Here is a 6,368-nt window from a genome sequence, read left to right on the forward strand (position 1 = left end):
AAGTAGGTACAGAAGCACTATCTTGTAAGAGACTAGTCTCCACAATGTTGGAGCCAATTGTCTTGGCATTCGGATGGATTTTCTGTCAAATCTTGTGTTTGCATTCTTTTTGGTGTTCCTCATTCGCTTGCCTCAATATGTAATTAGCCCAAGTAGGTACAGAAGCACTATCTTGGCTTACAATTATTTTTCCTAAACTAATCTCAGTAGACTAGACATATTGTTTATAATGAAATATGAAAGTAAATGAAATGGCACCTTAACAGGCACTGCAGGGTTGGCAGTAACATATAGTCTAAGTCTGAACATGGTACAAACCTGGGTAATATGGTGCCTTTGTTATGTGGAGACCAACATGATCTCAACGGAGAGAATAATGCAGTATTCATGAATTCCTAGTGAGTTACAAGAGATTATAGAGAATTGTAGACCAAACTCCAACTGGCCATCTAGAGGAACGATAGATCTAACTCATTTGCAGGTCAGAACTCAATACAAATAGACTCTTTTTCATGCATTCAATGCTAGTAATTTGCATGTCAGTTCATCTATAAATTTGATCCATACAATCAGGTGCGTTATGGACCACATCTTTCGCTTGTCTTGAAAGGCCTTACATGCACTTTCCCTGGAGGCACGAAGGTGGGAGTTGTGGGGCGGACAGGAAGTGGCAAATCTACTCTTATTCAATCCATTTTTTGCATTGTGGAACCAACAACAGGCAGAATTGTCATTGATGGAGTCGACATCTCATCCATAGGCCTCCATGACCTAAGATCCAAATTAAGCATTATTCCCCAAGAACCAACAATGTTTGAAGGCACTATAAGAAATAATTTGGATCCTCTCGAAGATTGCTTGGATGATGAGATTTGGGAGGTTAGTTCTGCTTCATATTCTATAAGCATTAGTATCAATTTTAGCACCAATTATTCTTTCCTTGAAGAATATAGATATTTCCCTGAGGATATTTCTGTAAGTTTATTGTTTATGAATCTACTTCGATTTTGCTTGTGCTTTCAGGCTTTGGACAAGTGCCAACTTGGTGAGATTGTACGAGCAAAAGAAAAGAAACTTGATTCCTCAGGTCTGTGTGTCTTTATCACATTCAATGGAAGTCCTGAAGGAGAAAAATAAAACCTTTTACAGTAGCTATTTCTGCTATTTTCTTTCCATCTTAGTGCTCATGTTTTGTTTATTTTTTGGTGTCCTTGAGACCTACCTTGTCTCTAGGACCCCCTTTTTTTAAATGAAAATTGAGAATTGAATTAATGGAATGATCTCTTGTACACTGTCTGAGAATGGAGGAAACTGGAGTGTGGGTCAATGCCAGCTTGTCCGTTTGGGACGGGCACTACTAAAACAAAGTTGGATACTGGTCCTTGATGAGGCAACTGCCTCAGTTGACACTACAATTGATGGGTTTATTCAGCAAATAACTCGCCACCGATTTTCTACCTGCATAGTCATTACTATAGCACATCGGATTCCATCTGTTATTGAGAGTGATATGGTTCTCCTATTAAAGGATGGTATAACATTTATAAGTTGTTTATTTTCTAGTGTTTTGTTACAGTTACTATTTTTTTGGACACATTTCATTTTTTACTTACTTTGTATTTGTTTTGAATCAGGACAAATTGCTGAGTATGACACTCCATCCAAACTACTCAGCAACAAATTTTCTGCATTTGCAAAACTTGTTTCAGAGTACTCCATCCAATAGATATCTTAACTAGAGCTTTGGACATTGGTCATATTGGGTTTACAATAGAATGGAGAAAAATCTTCATTTCCCTAAAACTCAAGCTGGATAAATGTACAATATAGAGATACAATATAGTAGACTATGAGCTACCATGTAAGCTCATTATTTTCTGATAATATTCTATATTTAGGTCCTTAAGAAGAGTTCAATAACTCTTATTAGTGACTTTGACTGACTTTGACAGTTATGATTTTTCACTTGTTATATACAAATGGAGTTTACCCTTTTTCCTGTGTAACTTTTGTCACTTCAACAAGGTAATCAAGGTAATATTGGAGAACTCCAGACAACTTGGATTTGTACAGGCAGTGCAGTTGGATGTAAGGTGCCTCTAACTAATTTTTCTTTTTTTTTTTTTTTGTCTGCTTTGATTCTATTATTTTGAGTTTCACATCTGCATTTTTTTGTTTCTATTTTAGTTCTGACCTCTATATGTAGTAATACTATGCCAATTCACATCAACATTTTATTCTCATTTCTACCAAACAAGCTATGTTATACTTGTCAAGGTTCATAGGTCTTGTTATTTATAGGTCTTAATAATAAGTGATGGCTAATTGTTAATGTGTTTTTTTCCTTCATGCAATGAACCAACTCAATTTTATTCATAATATTTTGCAGTTATAAACTTTTAAAGTTACCTAATATTTCAATGAGTAAGAATTTGAGAATTCTACTATGTAACCATCAAATATGCCCAAAAGAGGGAAAAAATATAAGAAAAAATGAGAGATGTACAAAATAGACATAGGCTTTCTGTTCTTTAAAAGCAATTTATTTTTTATTTAATTATATTTTCCTTTTTTTTTGTGTAATTTTTCTTTTTGAATAATGATGAAAATATTGGTTTGAGTGGTTGTTATAACTAATATTCAGTTTAACAAGTTTTGTTTTTTTTGTTTTTTTGTTTTGTTTTTTTTTTTTTTTAATTAAAATTTTTAATATAAAAAAAACTTCAAAAAATCTTTTAATTCACCTAGTTGAGGTAAATTTTCATTTTTATCAGAGTTAAAACTTCACTTTAGCTATTGGAGGAACTTGCACACATTTTTTTTGGCACAAAAATTAAATATGTTCTTTTAAAAAGTTTCATACTCCATTAAATGTTTTAAAGTCACTATGATAAAAGTTCAACACATTCACTATGATAAAAGTTCAACACTAACTGACAAAAGTGTAAAGTGTCTTTTTTAAATGAAAAGTATAAATTGTCTTGTTTAAATGAAAAGTTGTGTCTTGTTTAAATGAAAAGTTTAGAATGCATGTGATTGATTATAAGAGTGACTCTCAAATTAAAATTGAAACTTTGAAAACAATAAAGTGTCTTCTTTAAATGAAAAGTATAAATTGTCTTGTTTAAATGGAAAGTTGTGTCTTGTTTAAATGAAAAGTTTAGAATGCACGTGATTGATTATAAGAGTGGCTTTCAAATTAAAATTGAAACTTTGAAAACAATTCCATGAAAGTACAGGGAGCTATCTCCTTTGTATGAAAGTATAGGGAGTTATCTCCTTAGTTTAATGTTCTTTCCATCCCAATTAAAATGTAATGAGGGATCATTCCAAACTTTCTATAGAATTCATACTATGCTTTCTCCCCCATTTAAAACTTTCTCATCATTACTAAGGGTTCAGGTTTTAGTGGAGTGAAATTTGGAACTTAAGGCCATTGAAAGATCAAGTGTTTAAATTGGCTACTAGGGCCAAATTCCACCTTCGGACAATTCATTTGATGGAGATGATGATTGCATTAAATTTCACTTTATGAGAGAGAAGATAATTGTTGGGAATACTTTCTATAACCTAATTGTTGGCCATACTTTCTGTAAAATAATCTAATAAAAATAATAAATAATTTTCACAAAACCGCTATTCTTGATCGTTTTTGTTGCAAATTCAATTGCTTGCCAGTGTTAAATACTTACAAAATGGAAAAAAATATAGGTATAATGAAAATGATGAGCACATTTTTATCACATAATTTGCGACCTAAAACCAGAGAACCATGTTTAAAATTTAAAAGTGATAGATTGTAAAGGAAATAAATAAAACATAATCCCGATTATAACAAATTAGCTGTAAATTTTTGTCCGTGGAAGATTTATTTGCATAATGAAAAAGGCAATATGGGAGATTTATTTGCATAATGAAAAAGCAATATGGGAGATTCCAATCACGTTCCAAGGCATTTTTTAAAATGTGGATGTGACAAAAGGTTGTTGTGGAAGGTGCTCTTTGTATATGGGAAATTTCTTGATCATTTTGTATAATCCTAATGTTGATAGATATGTCTACTAAGTGGTTCCAGTTAATGGGGCATTGATTTGAGGGTTCAATATATTTTTATTCTTTATCAAAGTATTCTTTTGTTGTATTTGTGTTCTTCAATTTATGCCTTACGGCGTTTCCTTTGCAACATCTGGTGCAAATGCTAGTTTTATAGTTATTAAATATTTTTTGTTTTTAAATTTGTTTAAATTTTTATTTTTAGTGAAAAAATTGTGAGCACAACAAAAATAACATTACACATTCTACTGAGTTGAATAACATTACACATCCTATTAAGTTAGGTTGGTTGAATAACATTACACATCCTACTGAGTTGGGTTGGTTGTAGAATGAATATCTGCCCTTAAAAAAAACTGAAAAAGTTAGAGAAATATGTATCCTAGGAATAAATGGTACAACAACTCAGACAATAGAATTAGAAAAATATTTATCCTCCGGAATCAACGGTGCAACAACTCAGACAATATAGGATCAACGGTAAAACAACTCAGACAATAGAATTAGAAAAATATTTATCCGCCGGAATCAACAGTGCAACAGCTTAGACAATATAGAATGAACGTATCTATCTCCCTCCAGTCAATATAAATACAAATCATTCCATTCACTGGACTAGAGCAAAGCATTTCTTCCTTTCCTGTTTCTTCCACCTCCCCTATCCTCCCTTTGTGAAACTATTTCTCTTGGTTTATATGGCAGGAGTTGGACAATCAGCTGTTTCATATCCTTCTGTCACCTACAAGCACCGGCTTCTTTTGTCTACGCCTCTGTTATTGTTTCCTGTTTTTGTGTTCCTTCCTTTGATGGAATGCAGGCATGTAACAAATTTTAATTCAGCCCAACCGTTGAATGGGTTGAGAATAGATCTTGTCCATCAAGATTCGGTGCTCTTTCCAAATATTACTTCCGCTGAGCGTCTGAAGCGAGCAGTTCAACGCAGTTATGAGAGACTTGAAAAACTGCAAATCATATCTGCAGTTGCTAATAAATTGCAGGTTGATGATCAAATGAAGGATATCCAGGCTCCAGTAAAGTCAGGAGATGGAGAATTTCTCATGACCATCTCGATTGGAACGCCATCTATATCTTATACTGCAATTCTGGACACGGGCAGTGACTTAATCTGGACGCAGTGCAAACCCTGTAGTGTTTGCTATAGTCAGCCAACTCCAATCTATGATCCTTCCTCATCCTCGACATACAGTCCGGTACTTTGCAATGATTCCCTGTGTAGTAACTTTTCTTGCCCTAATGCACAGTGTGAATACAGCTATCACTACGTTGACAAGTCGTTCACGAAGGGGATCCTTTCGTACGAGACCTTTACTCTTTCTTCTCAACGAGTTTCACATATTGTGTTTGGCTGCGGCCACAATAATTGGGGAGATTCATCCGCTCAAGAAAGTGGAATAGTAGGCTTTGGACGAGGCCCTCTTTCCTTGGTCTCTCAGCTGGGTCCATCCATGGGAAACAAGTTTTCTTATTGTCTCGTCTCTGTTAATGATTCTTCCAAAACCAGCCCTTTGTTCCTAGGTAATACCGCTATATTGAATGCCCCCAATGTCAGTTCGACTCCTATTATTCAAAGCAGCAAAATACCAACATACTATTATCTTTCTTTGGAAGGCATCAGCGTCGATGGAAAATTATTAGCAATTCCTGCTGGTACTTTTGATCTCCAATCTGACGGATCTGGCGGACTTATCATAGACTCTGGAACGACATACAGCTTGCTGCCACAGAATGTTTATGATGTTGTGAAGGATGCCTTGAACTCATTGATTAATCTCCCGCAGGCCGATGGCTCTAGGGTTGACCTGGACCTCTGCTTCCAACACGGCAACTCAAATTCTGTATTTCCCAGTATGACATTCCATTTCAAGGGAGCAGATTTTGAAGTTTCCAAAGATAACTACTTAACTGATATCGGCAGTGGCGTGCTCTCCCTTTCAATCTTATCGAATAGGGACATTAATCACCCCAGCATATTTGGCAATCTGCAACAGCAGAATTACCAAATACTTTATGACAAAGAAAGGAACATACTGTCGTTCGCGCCTGCTGTTTGTGGCAGCGTTTCTAACTGAGCAAGCACGCAGTTTCTCTTTCCTATTTAAGTATGCGTTAGGGTTTCCCTTCTGGTGACATGTAATATACCTATTGTGATTAACCCCACGTAAAGTAATTTTAAATTACCAATCAGTTAATCAAACCTGCGTAAAAGTAATTTTAAATTACATATCAGTTACAACTAATTCTTGGCATGGGTTAAATGGATCAGCGAGCACCCTAACAGGGGGAAGAGAAGGTGG

At 34.8% G+C, this 6,368-nt stretch overlaps 1 long non-coding RNA gene and 1 pseudogene across 1 annotated transcript; both read left to right on the plus strand.

Moving 5' to 3' along the window:
• Window positions 1-115: 115 nt before the first annotated feature.
• LOC149263791 (uncharacterized) lies at window positions 116-1,938 on the plus strand. Its single transcript, XR_016259296.1, has 3 exons — window positions 116-879; window positions 1,024-1,532; window positions 1,635-1,938. It is a non-coding gene; the product is annotated as an uncharacterized LOC149263791 (long non-coding RNA).
• Window positions 1,939-4,748: 2,810 nt separating this feature from the next.
• Window positions 4,749-6,143, plus strand: LOC149263792 (aspartic proteinase nepenthesin-2 pseudogene; annotated as a pseudogene).
• The last annotated feature ends 225 nt before the right edge of the window (window positions 6,144-6,368 follow it).

This window comes from Pinus tabuliformis, chromosome 6 (genome assembly GCF_031772625.1).
Source record: "Pinus tabuliformis cultivar Carrire ecotype Pingquan chromosome 6, CPIR1, whole genome shotgun sequence".
In the NCBI taxonomy this organism is placed as follows: Eukaryota; Viridiplantae; Streptophyta; class Pinopsida; order Pinales; family Pinaceae; genus Pinus; species Pinus tabuliformis.